Raw genomic sequence first — 18404 nt, forward strand, 5'->3', positions numbered from 1 at the left:
ACTCTCATCTGTCCATCCAGGGTCAGTTCATTGAATGTTGCTCTAAAAAAATTCAAAAATGTGAACATTCTTTATGATTTTTAAGCAATAACTTTCAAACATTATTTAGTTTTGTCCGTTATTAATCTTTACTCACATACAAAGGTCTCAGTCTAAGGCTTATAGATTTGAGAAAACTGGATACTGAAGGTTGCAAGGTATTCAATGACATTCCTGCAAGTGAAAATGTATGCCCTGCAATGTTTGGTTTAATTTACTCAAATGTATCCAGACTTCCAAAAATACAGTATATATACTGCTCAAAAAAATTAAAGGAACACTTTTTAATCAGAGTGTAGCATCAAGTCAATGAAACTTCTGGGATATTGATCTGGTCAGTTAAGTAGCAGAGGGGGTTGTTAATCAGTTTCAGCTGCTTTGGTGTTAATGAAATTAACAACATGTGCACTAGAGGGGCAACAATAAGATGACCCCCAAAACAAGAATGGTTTAGCAGGTGGAGGCCACTGACATGTGTCCTTCCTCATCTTTTCTGACTGTTTTTTCACTAGTTTTGCATTTGACTACGATCAGTGTTGCTACTTGTAGCATGAGGCGATACCTGAACCCTACAGAGTTTGCACAGGTAGTCCATCTTCTACAGGATGGCACATCAATACGTGCCATTGCCAGAAGGTTTGCTGTGTCTCCCAGAACAGTCTCAAGAGCATGGAGGAGATTCAAGGAAATAGGCAGTTACTCTAGGAGAGCTGGACAGGACCGTAGAAGATCCTTAACCCATCAGCATGACTGGTATCTGCTCCTTTGGCAAGGAGGAACAGGATAAGTACTGCCCTACAAAATGACCTCCAGCAGGACATTGGTGTGAATGTCTCTGACCAAACAATCAGAAACAGACTTCATGAGGGTGGCCTGAGGGCCCGACGTCCTCTAGTGGGCCCTGTGCTCACTGCCCGGCACCGTTGAGCTCGACTGGCATTTGCCATAGAATACCAGAATTGCAAGGTCCACCACTGGCACCCTGTGCTTTTCACAGATGAGATGAGGTTCACCCTGAGCACATGTGACAGACATGAAAGGGTCTGGAGAAGCTGTGGAGAACGTTATGCTGCCTGTAACATCGTTCAGCATGACCAGTTTGGTGGTGGGTCAGTGATGGTCTGGGGAGGCATATCTATGGAGGGACACACAGACCTCTACATAGTAGACAACAGCACCTTGACTGGCATTAGGTATCGGGATGAAAGCCTTGGACCCAATGTCAGACCCTATGCTGGTGCAGTGGCTCCTGGGTTCCTCCTGGTGCACGACAGAGAGTATGCAGACAGTCCCTGGAGGATGAAGGAATTGATAGCATTGACTGGCCCCCATGCTCACCTGACCTAAATCCAATAGAACACCTCTGGGACATTATGTTTCGGTCCATCCGATGCTGCCAGGTTGCACCTCAGACTGTCCAGGAGCTCAGTGATGCCCTGGTCCAGATGTGGGAGGAGATCCCCCAGGACACCATCCATCATCTCATTAGGAGCATGCCCTGACATTGTCAGGCATGCATACAAGCATGTGGGGGCCATACAAACTACAATTTTGAGTTGCTGCAATGAAATTTCAGCTAAATGGACTAGCCTGCCGCATCATTTTTTCACTTTGATTTTCAGGGTGTCTTTGAATTCAGCCCTCTGTAGGTTGATAATTTTCATTTCCATCAAACGATGTGGCATCCTTTCATTCCTAACACATTACCCAGTCCATATCAGTATACATTCCTTTTATTTTACAAATTTATTCAAATATATAGTGATGGAACAATATATTTACTCTTTGTTAATTTCCATCCCTGCATTAGACCTGTTTTTGGGTTAGCAGAAATAAATGTACTGGAATTGTTGAATAGATATGATATTTTGAGGTTTATCACTGTTAATGTCAACATCCAAAAACTACGGTATGACACAGTGTGTTAATTGTTCAGAAAATTGCTTGTCCAAGAAAATGCACTTTAATGAACTTAATTTACACACTGAAATGGTGAATTGATCGTGTATTGGCCTTGCCAGTTCAATTTGTACCATTAACTCACTCTGCTACCCTAAGCAAGTCACTTAACTTGTCTGTGCACCGACTGTAAGAATACATATAATCAATTGGACTGTGTCCTGACTTTGTCAGCCAAGCATATAAAAAAGGCTACTGCTCTGTGTGACCCTAAATTACATTAAGCAGGTTAATAAATGCTATAGGTGGAGTGGTGGCTCTGAGGCTAGGAATCTGCACTGGCAATCGGAAGGTTGCCTGTTCGAATCCTGTAAATGCCAATAGGGACTTTGCTCTGTTGGGCCCTTGAGCAAGGCCCCTAACCTGCAATTGCTGAGCGCTTTGAGTAGTGATAAAAGCGCTATATAAATGCAAAGAATTATTATTATTATGTTAACCTTATGTATATTACTCTCCTGCTCTTACATATCTTAAGCACATCCCAGTACTTCATTTTTTGTAATGCAAGAATATTTTTCTTTAATGCTGCCACTAGTTTAACCATTTTTCTATACTTTTCTCTGACACCTTAGCGATATAACGGTCATATAGTGATTCTAACTGTGTTCCTGTTGCTGTGAACATGAGTGACAGTCTGTCCAGCATTGCTTCCTGCCTTGTACCCATTGTTACTGGGAGATGCTCCTGCCCAAGGAACCCTGAATTGTACTAAGCACATTTTGAAATGTATGTATTTTTGTCTGTTCAAAATGTACAGAATATAGTTGTAGCTTTCTATTTTTTTACAATTTAAAATATGGTACTTATCAATGTATACTGCATGAACATTTACATTTTATTTATATTAACTGTAAACCTGCAGTACAACTGAGCAGACTGAGCCATGTCTTACTCCCACATACAAACCTGTGATTGGCAGCAACAGCTCTCATATTCAAGGCAGTTCTCATGTGTTTTTATGGGTGGGGAGGGGGGTTGTTTTATATATGTACTGTATATATAATATATAATATATTACATTTATATATTGTAAAACAAAAAACAGAAACAAAATGATGAGTTGGCGAGCCCTGTATAACTGATGTAAAAAATAGCAGAAAGGTTTGCAAATGACAAGAATGTCTTTTCAGACTTAAGTCAACAAAAACACTGGCTCAATATGGAGGTGGTACCCCTTAAAAAGAAGCCAGACCGGAAGGGGTAGGGCCAGGGAACTGTGACCCAGGAGTGACGTGATTTGCTGCAGATTGCCTAATCTGTAAAGGAGAGAGGATGAGAAGCATTAGGCAACAGTGCCAACCCTTGACATGTGTGACTCTCTCTATATACATATGTATTTTTGTTATATATCTTTTTCTTGAGCTTCTTTAAAGTTTTAATTTCCATTTAGGCACAAATAAAGTCTATCTATCTATCTATCTATCTATCTATCTATCTATCTATCTATCTATCTATCTATCTATCTATCTATCTATCTATCTATCTATCTATCTATCTATCTATCTATCTATCTATCTATCTATCTATCTATCTTCTGGCTGCTCCCATTAGGGGTTGCCACAGCGGATCACCTTCTTCCACATCTTTCTGCCCTCTGCATCTTGTTCTGTTACACCCATCGCCTGCATGTCCTCTCTCACCACATCCATAAACCTACCCTTAGGCCTTCCTCTTTTCCTTTTCCCTGCAGCTTTATCCTTAGCATCCTTCTCCCAATATACTCAGCATCTGTCCTCTGCACATGTAAAACCAATGCAATCTCGCCTCTCTGACTTTGTCTCCCAACCATCCAACTTGAGCTGACCCTCTAATGTACTCATTTCTAATCCTGTCCATCCTTGTCACACTCAGTGCAAATCTTAGCATCTTTAACTCTGCTACCTCCAGCTCTGTCTCCTGCTTTCTGGTCAGTGCCACCGTCTCCAACCCATATAACAATGTTGGTCTCACTACCATCCTGTAGACCTTCCCTTTCACTCTTGCTGATATCCGTCTGTCACAAATCACTCCTGACACTCTTCTCCACCCATTCCACCCTGCCTGCACTCTCTTTTTCACCTCTCTTCCACAATCCCCATTACTCTGTACTGTTGATCCCAAGTATTTAAACTCATCCACCTTCGCCAACTCTACTCCCTGCATCCTCACCTTTCCATTGACCTCCCTCTCATTTACACACATGTATTCTGTCTTGTTCCTACTGACCTTCATTCCTCTCCTCTCTAGAGCATATTTCCACCTCTCCAGGGTCTCCTCAACCTGCTCCCTACTATCGCTGCAGATCACAATGTCATCAGCAAACATCATAGTCCATGGGGACTCCTGTCTAATCTCGTCTGTCAACCTGTCCATCACCATTGCAAATAAGAAAGGTCTCAGAGCCGATTCCTGATGTAATCCCACCTCCACATTGAATGCATCCGTTGCTCTTACATACTTCTCTGCCACTCCCGACTTCCTCATACAATACCACAACTCATCTCGAGGCACCCTGTCATATGCTTTCTCCAGGTCCACAAAGATGCAATGCAACTCCTTCTGGCCTTCTCTAAACTTCTCCATCAACATCCTCAGAGCAAACATCGCATCTTTGGTGCTCTTTCTTGGCATGAAACCATACTGCTGCTCACTGATCATCACCTCACTTCTTAAACTAGCTTCCACTACTCTTTCCCATAACTTCATGCTGTGGCTCATCAATTTTATTACCCTGTAGTTACTGCAGTCCTATTATCTGGAAATAATAAACCTACGAGGTTACCCTACTGCCTCATCTCATCTCTGGTATAGAAAAGGCTACTTGCATGGGACAAGAAACAGGCTATTGTTTTTGTTTTTTTATATATTTAAAAAATATTTTGGGGAATCTAATGCTTGTTTATTGTAACTGTTAATACTAAATCAATGTAATTTTAGAGCATTTTAGACCAATACAAACATGAGCATTTTAGAGAGAAAATATCTGGCTCATTCATTTCCTGAAGGAGATTATTCCAATTCAGGAATAAGAGGGTTGACACTTTTTGGGATCAAACCCTTGACTAGGAAAGAGTCGATCACATGGCACACTCATACCCACACACACACACATACCAACACTCCCTCACATCAACTCATTTTAGACATGCCAAGTATTCTAACACACTGATCTTTGGAATAGATGTGAAACAATGAAGCAGGCATGGTGAGAACATAAAAACTTCAGACCTTCAACTTTGGAGCTGTGAATCAATTCTTCATCGAAAAATACTAATTATTTAAGAGTCAACTAACTGATTAAAACAGTTTGACAGTGACCCTTATGTTATAATAAGCACTTATGTCAAAAGATTTACAGTACACCTCCCTTTTAAACTTGCATTAACACTTTAAAATAAGAGCCTAGGGGCTGCATATTTCTCTAGTGCATACTTACTGCTGTGTGACACAAACCAAGTCTTTGTCTTGTTACATGGCTGTAAGTGACTAACACAGTAGATGTGGTGTAGGTAGCCCTTTTCTATAATGGAACGATGAGACCAAACAAATCCTTTATTAGGGCTATATTGTGCTGAAGTGAGTGACTATAACACAGGTAGGAGCTAATCTAAATTGATATCCATTTTTAAAAAGCAGCATCAGAAAAGTTGCATGTACACTTAATGGACATATACAGGTATATGCATAGAATAAGCATTTATATAAGTACAGTATATGGAGATTTTTCATCTCTTTACGGTGAGCTCATCTAGTGATATTATAGTGGTGAATTGGGACCTGTTTCCTGTGAATGACAGATGAGGCTGCCACAAGACAAAGAATGGAACGGCACTAAAGACATGATGAGACTTGTAATGAAACTGCTCATGAAATCTGAGTTTGTGTTTTCAGTATTTTGGTTAACCTGTTTATCTTTCTGTCTCCAGACTGACAGAACAATGTGATAAGTGATTCTGTTGAATAATTAGAAAATATTATTTTGCTGTAATGTAAATAATGCTGAAAAGTATCTTATAATAAAAGACTTATAAGGTGTATGGTATAGCTTTCCTAAACCAGGCTACACCAAAGAAGGTTGTCTGCTATTAAACTGCAGGCATCTATGAGGCACATGTGGAGTGCAGAGACAAGCCACATCATCTTTGCCATTAACTTTATATAAAATGTGATGCAATTAAAACAAGTTACTATTAATTTGATGTTATATTTTAATATTTTTATCATTCAGCTTATATAGTTTTTAATTACTTTTTTATTTTATTTGATCAGTGACTTTGAAGTTGTTATGCTAGCAGTTATTCTGTGTTACATTATGGTAGAAGATAGCAATAGCCACTCTGTGGTAACGTCCAGAAAAACCTTTCTATTTATTCATTGTACTTGCACAACAATTAAACACCAATTGATGATTTCCAGCCAAAGTAATTGGGTTTAGCACCCTAAGTCCAAAAAGAAGTTTGAGATTATGTAGCAACTCATGTCAAGCACTTTGAGTGGCCATGATTCTTAACAGGTTCAAAATTCTGAGTCTCCTTTTGATAATATAATGCTGGAACATGTCAGAAGGCACTGTACAACAATTTCCAGAAGGACAGAAATGGGTCCTTGTAACATTTGATCCATTCATTCTAAACTACAATGAATCACAACTGTCTGACAAACATTACAAAAGTTACAACGTCACCCTACATTTGGATACAATACCAGAGGGAACAATAACAGGTTAATTTTGTGGGCTGCATTCATGTAAAGATAGAAATGAAAAGGCAGATAGAGGAGGTAATAAGAAGGAACATTTGCTCTATAGAAAAAGACAAGGGTTTTCACAAAGAAATCACACAGTTAAAAAGGCAACTGCAAATTCACAGACAGGAAATGGGGGAGGTCAGCTAAAAGAAAAAGATGAAGACCCCTCGTGCTTGAATAATTGGAGACTTGAGAGGTGATATTTAAGGAAAGGAGTGTGCTCTCTCAGAACCAGATGGTGACAAGCACAAAAGGAAAAAGCCGCAAGAGCAAGAGGATGATGATTGTATTATTTTCATAATATAGATAAAGAGAAAACATAAATAAATTAAACACAAATGTGAGACTGACACAGTGGTTAGCACTTTTGTGTCACTGATCCACTGTTCTGGGTTTAAATCCCATGCCTGATCCTTGTTTGTGTGGAGTTTACAAACTGTCCCCATGTAAAGTATGTGAGGGAACATTGGATTATCTCCCCAGGTTGACAGGTGATGGACTTGTGTTGGCGAGTGTGTGAACAGACACTGCAATGGACTAGCATCCTGTATGGGGCTGCTACCTGCTTGGCGTCATTTGTTGCTGGGATATCCTGTTTCTGCCTGCAACTCTGAACTAGATAAAGTTATTTTTAGAATTTTATGTTATTTGTGATTTGTGCTATTGGTCTGATGATAAAATATGAATACATTTTTAAAAATAACATGCCATTCAGCATAATGTATGTATTCATCTGATGTATCTGCAGTAGCACAGAAATACAGTCAAAAAAGTGCTTCTTTCAACTACAACTGGTAACTTCTTCTCTGTATCAGAAATTGTCTAAGTGAAGAAATACTTCCTAAATTTACCTTTAACCAGTATCCTCCTTTGCTATCTAATTTCTTCCACAAAGGTTATATCATATCTTTCCTATAATAGGGAGACTTATTCTGTAGACCTATTCTGTACAGAATATTCCAGATGAAGCCTCCCACCTGCTTTATTCAACATAAACATGGCCTTAATTGATTTGTAATCTAACATCTTAGTAACCCTTTTATTTGCTTGTGCACAGTAATGAGGTCACAAAGCCTGCCAAGTACGTCTCATAAGGCTCAAAGCCCCCATTATGTTATGATAATTAATATTTTTCATTTATGGCAATGGTAATAGTGTTTTCAAAGGAACTATACAGTTTGTAATAGTTTACATTGAAGATCTAAGCTATGCATTGTGTGAATATCACCTAATATATATAACATTGGAGCGTACCCCAGCACTTCTGGGTGTGGCAGAAGTGCTGAGGGCCAGGGCTCTTCAGGCATCTGGGAGCCCCCTGGCGGTGACCACGGGCCTCTATAGGGTTGAGCTCATGGTCTGGAGGAGGCGACCGCCCTGGTGGCTATGGGGACCACGGGAAATGAGCATGGAAGTTCAACCGTATGGTCACTGCCAGGGGGCGCCCAGATACTTGAAAAGCCCTGGCCCTCAGCACTTCCGCCACACCCGGAAGTGCTGGAGGGACAAAGACCAGGAACACCCGGAATGCTTCCGGGTGCACAGCCAGCACTTCCGCCACACCAAGGAGTGCCGGCAGAAGCTCGTAGGGAGGCACCTGGAGCACGTCCAGGTGAGGATAAAGGGGGCCACCTCCCTTCATTCGATGGCTGGAGTCGGGTGGAAGAGGATGGAGCTCGGAGGAGAGGAGAGGAGTGGAGGCGGTCAGAAAGAGAGAGAAAGGCATTGTGAGAGGCCTGGACTGTGGGTGATTTAGTACGGGAGTACTGGATTGTGTGTGCACTGTAAATAGTAAATTATGAATAAACGTGTGTTGGTGGTTGAACCTTCAGTGTCCGCCTATCTATATCCGGGCCAGCTACCACAATATATATATATTTTATACATATATATATATATATATATATATATAAAATGAAGGTAACATGGAGGACATCCTGACTGCTATAAATGATGGATTCTTCCCTGGATAGGAAGCCATAATGGATGGGCCTTGGGTTTAAAAAAGTGATTTTTTGTGCACAAATATCTTTCACAGGCTTCTTCAAAGGTTGCATAAACATAATTATAAGGAAAAGTCTTCATCTCTGTCTCTTCCCTACCTCCACTCCATCTCAGTGAGCTTTGACCAGACATCATCTCCCATGCCATCTTGTGGAACTCTGAGGAACACTGCCACCTGTTGTGTTGGGGGATGAACTGCTCCTGGCATGCCAGTTTGTCCAGTGTTGAATGACGAGTGATCACAGTTATTGAAAGTTATCAGCAGTTTATTGTACACCAAAAAAAATAAATCTGCATGCATATCCAAATGTTATTTAATACCACCCTTACTTTCTTAACTAGTGTGGCTGTCAAGGTACAGTACATAAACTACAAAATATATTCACTGTTCTCCATCCTCCCTCTTTAGCTTTGTTCCTTATTTCAAAATACATGAACAAGATTGTTTTCATATTTTCTTTAAACGCATTCAACAATTAAACATTATATCAACAGTTAACCATAGCCTGGCAGATTTCAGGTCCAATTCACTGTATATATTTAGGATTAGGTCTGCAGACTCTTCCTGTCCATGTCACATATAGACTTTGATTTGAATTAGAAACTGGAATTGTCTTTAGAGGTTTAATCGGTACTGAAACATCACTTTGTATTTCAGAACTGATTGGATAAGACTGTCTGTCATCTTGGAGTTGATTGGCTGGTGATTTAATCCAGGAACTGGAATCACTAGCACACACAGTCTGTTGTGGCTTTGGCTCTGGGACAGGCAAAGTATGCCTGCAATTTCTTGTTTAGTCTGCTCATACTGAATGAATTATGTAGGACATTGGTTTATCACAAATGTTCTTCACAATTCCTACACGATCATGACCTTTTGAAGTCAGCATTCTCACAACTTCACCTTGTAACAATGGTCGAAGAAGTCTACTGGTATTGTCATAGATTAACTTCTGAGATAGTTCAGTTTTGACTCCCTTATTACTCTTTGAGGTTGGCACTAATAGCTGTTTGCAGATTGGAAGACTTGTTTGTGTTTGTCTTGACATCAGATTTTGAGCTTTTGAATCAAGTGTCTTGTCACAGGGAATGTTTTGAAGGTTTAGTAAATTAAGGAATACATCAGTTCCATCTCTTTTGAACTTACCCATTAATTGATTTGCACTGCGGACTGCTTGTTCAGCAAGACCTTTAGCCTGTGAGTGTTCTGAGCTGCTGGATTACATAAATAAAATCCCAAAATGCAGCAAATATTCTTTAATACCTTAACTAGTGAATTGTGCACCATTATCTGAGATTTCCGTTATGTTCCTTTTCTATATTGCCTCCATCAATAATGTCATCCTCTGTAATCACACAAGGCAAATATCTGTTTCTCAAAAAACTGAATCTACCAAATAGTATGCAGAATGTTGTTAATAAAGACAATCTGTAATCCAGCAAGATTTGCCAAAATGAGTTTTCGGCATCTAAAATTGAGAAAAAAATTGAATTTGGTATTAATGGTTCTACCTCCTCTACTGTGCACACTGGGTGATGAGGACATTTAAGGGCTTTGTTTAAGTCTTTAGGATCAAAGTATATCCGAATGTCATCTGAGCTTTTTTTGTGGGCTGTGACCATAGATGACACCCATTCAGTGGGCTCTGCCACAGGAGTAACAACACCTAAATTCACCATCCTGTCTAATTTTGCTTTTACTTTACTTTGCATTGCTACAGGGATCTTACATACAGGTCTAACAACTGGTTTTGTTTCACGGTCCAGCTTCATAGAATATATAACAGGAAGCTTACCCATTTCATCTTTGAAGATTTCATGATAATCTTTAAAGATATGAAGTGAAAAACTGTCATTTTTTATTTGTATTTAGATGGTGAACTTCTTTATTGAGTGAAACTAATCCCATACTTAGGCTGACTACACAGAATTGTAAAGCATGGATGTTACCTGCAGAATGGCAAGAAAAGACTACAGCGCCACCTGTCTGAATTTATTCACCACCGTAAACAACTAGTTTTGTGCCTCTTGTTGAGTCAAGGTTCTCTCCAGCTTTTACTTTTGACTAAGTGTTTGCTGACATGACAAGACATTTGGATCTAGTGTCTACTTTGAGCTCTACTAGTTTCCCATTAATTTGTACAATGCAAAACATTTCACACTTTGCTGACAACTGGGAATTTACTGTGTCAAAAGTTTTGCCAACCACAGGAATATCGTTTACATAAAATGTTTCATCATTGTTGTCAGAGTCTGTTTACAAACTAAATTTGATCCACTGTCTTCTTGGGACAAAATTTGTTATGAGTCTGTATTGATTTCAGAACTTTTTGAAATGATTCCATTTTTTGCATTATTGACACCGCTGACCATAGGCTAAGCACTTTTCTAGTTCAGGTTCGCTACTGCCTCCTTAATTGTGACAATTAACTATAGGAGTTGGTGTGGCAGAGCTCCTCAGTTTACACTTATGTGGCCATATTGTCTTAGTATTATGCTGCACACTGATAACATTTGCAACAGTCAGATGATACAGTAAAGTATTCTAGTATGTTTTTCAGTGATTTCATGTATCTGGTAAATTTCATCAGCTTTGTTCAATGTTAATTCACTGTTATGTAGTAGAAGTTTCCTCATTGCATCATTATTAATGCCACATACAAGGAGGTCCTTAATTAAATCATCTTGTACAAATCTGTATGCCTTTGCTTTATTTCTTAAGTCAGTAACATACTTCAATAATTTAACCAGGCTGTTGAATTCTTGCGTTGAATGTACAGTATGTGTCTCCATTGTTATATTTGTCTGGGGGTTGCACAGTTCTCGGAATTTAAGCTTTAAGCATTCTGGATCTTCATGCATTTCAGCTTGAGCAATGACATGGTTTCCACCCTCTCCTACATAAACAGCGAATGTGTATACAAAAGAATGTTCTCGCTCGATTAGCCTCCAAGCATGCCAAATTGATAAATATAAATGCTCACGTGTGTGCATCTTTGAATGTGCAGCCACTATGAAAATATCATATTCTTGTTCAAACAAGCGTCAATTCACCATGACATTGCCATCAAACAGGCTCTGAGGCTAAGGATCTGTGCTGGTATCCCGAAGATTGCCGGTTCGAATCCCCGTCACTGCCAAAAGAGATCCTACTCTGCTGGGCCCTTGAGCAAGGCCCTTAACCTGTAATTGCTCCAGGGGCGCTGTACAATGGCTGACCCTGCGCTCTGACCCCAAGGGGTATGCGAAAACTACCAAATTCCTAATACAAGAAATTGTATAAGGTGAAATAAAGAACAAAAAAAAACAAAAAAAAACACCAGCAGTTCAGGTCTACAAAATGTATATAGTGCCTTGAGCATGGGAAATGGGCTATATAAATAAAATGCATTATTATTATTATCATTATTAATAATAATAATAGTATTAGACCACATCATCAATGCATATTCAATTACCTTGAGACTTGAGACTTAATTACTGATGAATTCTGACACCAGGTTGAATAACAAGTGCACACAGCTACTAAAAGTTATCTGCAGTTTATTGCACACCAAAAAATCAATCTGCATGCACATCCAAACCTTACTTAATTCTGTCCCTCCTACTTTCTTAGCTGTTTAGGTATATAAACAGCAGAACATAGTTACTGTTCTACACCTAGACCATTCATTAAGACATCCTGTCCGGGCAAGAATCCATCCTTTATCCTGGCCAGGATGCCAATCCTTCCTCTATGGCACCTACTACAGTATATATATTTACTAATATATATTTTTTTGCACAGAAGCTTCTCAATCCTGCGTAAAATTAATGTGAGATCAATAGGAAAGACTGAAACTGCACTGCACACAGGATCTATGTACACCATGAGACATGCATTAAGTATCACCAAAGACCATACTCATCCACGTAATCATCTCTTTTAGTTCCCACCATAAGTAAAACATTACAGGTCACTCAAAAAAAAAAAAAAAACCACTTACCATGCCAATGGTTTCTTTCTTGCTGCAGTAGTCCCTCTGAAAAGTCATAAGCTATGAATCATCTCTGATCAAATCTCCATTTCACTGAATTCTAACCTCTTCATTGTCCACTGACCTTCACTTTACTCTATAAGGACAAATAATGTACAGTATGTAGCATACGTGAATTTCGGCTACTTTATGTATTTCTATTTTATTATGGATGTATTAATACAGCACAATTATCAAAGTTTCCCAAACATGCTATGGAACACATTTTATGCTTAAAGGACAATATTTGTGTAGTGATCCCTGCATCATCAGATTCATGATCAGACAAAGAGTGATTCAGACAATGTAAATGTACGATCCTGAGAGGAACTGGGTGGCCATTGAGCCTAAGTCAACAAATCTACGTATACTGCTTGAACAACCTAACACCATGCGAGCACAGAGGCTTAACTTCCCCAAGATACGGCTTCTAAGAGTTTGTCTTTTCCTCTCCCTCACTGCCATTTGGATGATAAATACATTATAGTTTTAGCAACTTTTAAGTTACTTGTATTTTATTTTTAAAATGTTTCTTTTTCCAGTTATTGCTTTAAATAATTTCAGTAGCACATTTTATTAGTATGTGTTGTCATTTTTATAATTATATACAGTACATATATAAAGTTAAGTTGATTGTAATATTCGTATAAAGTCCTTTGAACTGCATTTGTTGTATGAAACGTGCTGACTAAATTAATATATTACTAGCACTATAGGGTTATTATTATTACTATAACATTACATACCTGTTTGATAAATTTAAAAAAATCACCTCCTTTAAGTTTCCCTTAATCCAGTAGCACTTCTCTACTTTCTCTAGCCCTTAAAAACTAAGCTAATAATTGTTCTGATAAAGATTTCAATTGCATTCAGTTCTGCACACATTGGAGGATAAGTTCATTCAAAACAAATCACTTCTCCTGGAGGCTATCTCCAATTTGTCTGGGAGTTTCTTTCTCCTTAACCAGCAGCCTCGAGCAACATGGCCAGACTTCAGATAACAGTTCTAAGAATGCTATTTTATCTCAGGACGAAACCTACACAATGTGTGACTGGACAGTATTCACCAAGCAAGCCTCTCACCCAAAGCACTGCAGGTTCACCAAAATCTTTTAATGGTACAGAGCCAACCCGGTTATCTAATCATAACCATGCCCCAAAGTCTGGAGTAAGACACAGTGACACAGTCCAGTCAGAACATGTAGAATTAGATATGGCTCCTCCAGGAGTGCCTGCAGCTAGGGAAAACTCCCATGTCTGCTGGGGGCTATACATTCTCACTAGATTAATGGTACAGTATAACAATCCATGAGAATGTAATGTCAGAAGAGATAATGTTAATGTTGCGGACACTGAAAGAACTACAAAATATCCAGCCTGGTATGTAAGCAGTGTAGTCTTCTGGCTAAGACATTGGACTTTAAACTCAAAGTCTGCCATCTAAATCTTCTTCTTTTATTCATTGCTGAACAGAGCAACTTACTTAATCTCCCTAAGCTCCACTTGCAAATAAGCATGTAATTAATTGTTTTATGCCTATGAACTTTTAAAGTACTCTGGGATGGTGTTCACTGTAGAATGACACTATATACTATCAAGGTTGTTTGTGTGCTGGCATTTCGGTACCACACACACTGGATTTCACCTTGTTTGCTACATCACAGTGAGATTGCAGCTAAAGAGTTTTCACCCTAAAAAAGTTGTAAAGTATGCCACACTCTCTCCTTGCACCATAACCAACATTAATTAATGAAAGTCACCTTCTCTTGTCAACCAAAGTATCTCAAGTGACATTCAACTCCTTAACTGTCTAAACGGTTGCTTGAGCAGGCAAGTTTCTGCTAGGCTTTCAATTGCAGGCAATATGCCTTCCCCCCAAAATAAAGGCTTAATCTTATTTCACATTTGATTTACTTTGAAAACTATACAAGAATTCCATTGTTTAGAAGCCTTGCAGTTTGAACCACAATTGCTCAGCAGTTTGTCAGTGTTTCTCTCCTGCAATTTCCATCCCTTTGAGGGAAGCTCTTTTCCTAAATCTGTATCCTCTTATCAGGCACGGCCTTCCTGTCCCCACCCGTGTACAGTATGTCTTTTTGCAGTATGTCTGCAGTGAGTTGTTTTTCTCAGTAGTTATGTATGATATATGGTATGAGCCATAGACCAGGCCAAATGTTTGCCATATAGTAAACCTGTTGACACATAATAGTGTTTCGAAAGCCTTGTAAACAACGGGATATTCTTCATAGGTGGTGACAAAAGAACACAAAGGCCCTCATTAAAATCAAGGCTCCCTATAGACAGCTCTCTACGGCTACCAAATTAAGTAAACCGTATAAAGTCTGGCCAGATTTTTACTGTGTGAAAATGAACTGCCTACATTAGACAAAATAGAGCTGGGTTTTAAAAACAATACTTGAAGATTGTAATTCATTTTCTATAATGGAGATGCTATAAATGTAACACGATGAATTAATAAATTATCAGCCTGTTCCACAGCTACTGCTTCAAGGTGAGACCTGAATAAATTGGGTAAAAAAATGAATGAATAAATGTATAATAAAGCCATCATCAGCTTTTTAGGTAAAACATATTATCTTTTAACGACAGGTTATTAATTTTTTACTTTAATGTTAGATCTTTATAATATTAACACTCTGCAGAAGGAAAAAAGGCTTTCATGTGCATAGACATAATATTTACTTGTGAAAAACTTAGCCTTGAGGGAAAACATAACAAAGTTCCCTAAAATGAACAATGTGATCGAGATGCATGTGAAGGCAGCTGTAATATTTTTTTCTGCAAGGCCAAACAGCTTACATTATTAAAAAGGGAGATTTCCTAAAAAAGCACTCTCTATTACCATGCTTCTTAATGTATGGAATATGGAAATATTTAACTGGTTTATTCCATTTGCAACAAGCTTCGCACATTGATATAAATATAGATAATCAAATAACAAAATCATTTAACTGCTATTAGCATATGGTGCTACTTCATGTTTAACATAAAATTTGAAAATTAACTATTACCTCAAATAGAAATGGTTACATTTTACAATAACTAATTACTTTCCTTGATAAATCTTTACAATGAATGAATACATATATTAAGTAGTGCAAAAAGATCTACAACTAATAAATGAATTATTTTTAAAGATGTGAATAGGCATTCGATAATTTTTGCTATTAACTTATTACTTAATTTCAAAATCATCACTTAATAGCATTGAGAAATATTTGAATGAACTTGCACTAATAATCTGTTAAGCAGTATATTATGCTTGTTATCCACTTATTAATGAAAGCTTATTATAAAGGCTTACAAAATAGTTCTCAGCTATGCCTTAACATCCGATTTGTGGTTTCTTAACCTGATAGTTTTTATTGCTATTTTGTTAGGGTGAAACTGGAGAAGCTGCTTGACCTGAAAAAATGCAGGGGGGTGTCATAGAGAAAAAAAAGTGTGTCAATATTTGGTTTCACCTCATAGAGGCCAAAACGTTCAAAAAGGCAATTGTTCTGGTCAATGACTTTCAATTGAAAAGAGGCAGTCTAAAACTGACCTGTGGATTGTAAGAGTAATTCCTCACTGTGGAAAACTGGCAGTCAAACAAAAACTAGTCCATCTAAAATCACCACCTGCATGTTGGAGTTCAGAAAGCAATACCTCTGTTGGAATTTAGACAGTTTATAAAAGAATGTGAAAATTAGGGGAATAATAATGATGGAGACTCAATAAGATCTATGTGAAATCAGTCTAATAGCAGGTGTTTTAAAGGGACGTAAATATAACATTTTCGAAGAAAATAAAAGAAAATAAAAATCAAAAATATGTCATTGTGTAAAATAGTCTTGATAAAGTGATATTCAATAATCCTTTTGTTAAGATGTCTGGCTTTAACATACCTACTAACAGCACTGAGAGAATGAAAATGTAATGTTTTAAATATAATATAATATAAAATATCTAATTTCTAACCATACTATCCAGTTCAGTGTTATTGGATGTCAGCATCTGTCCTGGCACAATGGGTGCAAGACTGGAACCATCCTTGGACAAGATGCCTATCCATGATGGCTGTTTCATTCACGTATGACTCTTAGCTGGCCCAATGAGTGTGTGATAGGGCCCTGCACTGGACCACTGGTGTCCACTGAAGGTTGGATTGCCAGCAATGCACTAACAATAACCTGCCCAGATTCCTGAGATACACTTTCCTCCCACTTTAAAGACAGTGTGTTAGGTTGATTAGTGTAACTAAATTATCTGAGTGTGAGTGCATGCACATGTATGTCTTTAGTTAGTACCCTGTCTATTTTGGCTCATGCACTGTGCTCAATGTAGTTAGGCAGGTTCAGTTCACCGTTACCCTATAAAAAATATCCAAGCTTAGGGTAACTCAGTCTCCCTCCCGTATCTTTAAAGCTGTACTGGCTAGATTAATTATCAACACAAATTTGGCCCGGTGTGAGTGTGGCTAAGTCAGCCATGTGATGCGCTGATGCCTTGTCCACAACTAGCAAGATGGGTTCCATCCCACAGTGAACCTGAATTAAATAGGTAGAGAAATTTGAAAATTTGAGCTAATCTCACCAGTTTTAGTATTATTACACTGGTTACTTGTGTCATTCAGAATTGACTTTAAAAAACTACTAATAGTTTATAAATCTTGCTGTTTTTTTCCAGTTCTTCTGTGGTGGCAATCTGTGCCACCACCACCTGATCAACGCACCATAATACTATCATGTGAAGCTTGAAAACAAAGAGGACTGATTTATGAACATTTATGTTAGGTAGAATGCCCAGTGGGGGCTGTATGGTCTTTTTGGCATTGGAACCCCTGCAGGATTTATTTTTTTCCTGTCCTTCTGACCATCTGACCTTACCTTTTGCCTTTGTTACTTATTCTTTAATATTATTTCCTAAATCTTACTTGCTTTTCATTGTCTTGTAAAGCACTTTGAGCTACACTGCTTGTATGTAAATGTGCTATATAAATAAATGTTATTCTTGCTGCATTGAGAGATAGATATGCTAAGATATAAAGTTAATGAATGGTAAATCATTTCTAAGAGGCTTGCTAAAAAGAGGATAATACCTTCATGAACAGATTAAACCAAACACTAATGAAAAAAAAACACTTTGAAAGAAACACAGGGTCAATTTGCCACTAATTTAAGATTAAATATTATTCAGGTTAAAGAGAAAGTGCTTAGTGCTGCTGCTACACAACAAACCCTTGGACCTAACATGATATCTTATCTGGTCACTATCTCTGTGGAATCCATACATTCTCTTTATGTTTATATATTTTCTCTAAGTACTGTCATTTCCTCCCATGTCTTATACTGTATGAGTGCATTGTAGGTTAACCAGTATATCTAAAATGGCCCATTTTAATTGAACTTAGGGCATGTGTGTTCTCTGCAATGAAATGGTGCACATTAAGGGCTGGTTCCCACTTTGCATTTTTGTGTTGGTGGCGCTAGCCAATGTCACCCTAAACTTGATTTAAACAAATGATTCCAATGATTTTTGTGGAGCCTACATATTCTCTGAGTTTTGCCATTTCCGTTCACATACTAAAAACACAAAGTGCAGGATAATTGTACTCAGTATCAGGTCATTATAGGTGTGTATAGTATTGGAATAATAGAG

Source organism: Erpetoichthys calabaricus, chromosome 1, assembly GCF_900747795.2.
Source record: "Erpetoichthys calabaricus chromosome 1, fErpCal1.3, whole genome shotgun sequence".
Lineage (NCBI taxonomy): Eukaryota > Metazoa > Chordata > Cladistia > Polypteriformes > Polypteridae > Erpetoichthys > Erpetoichthys calabaricus.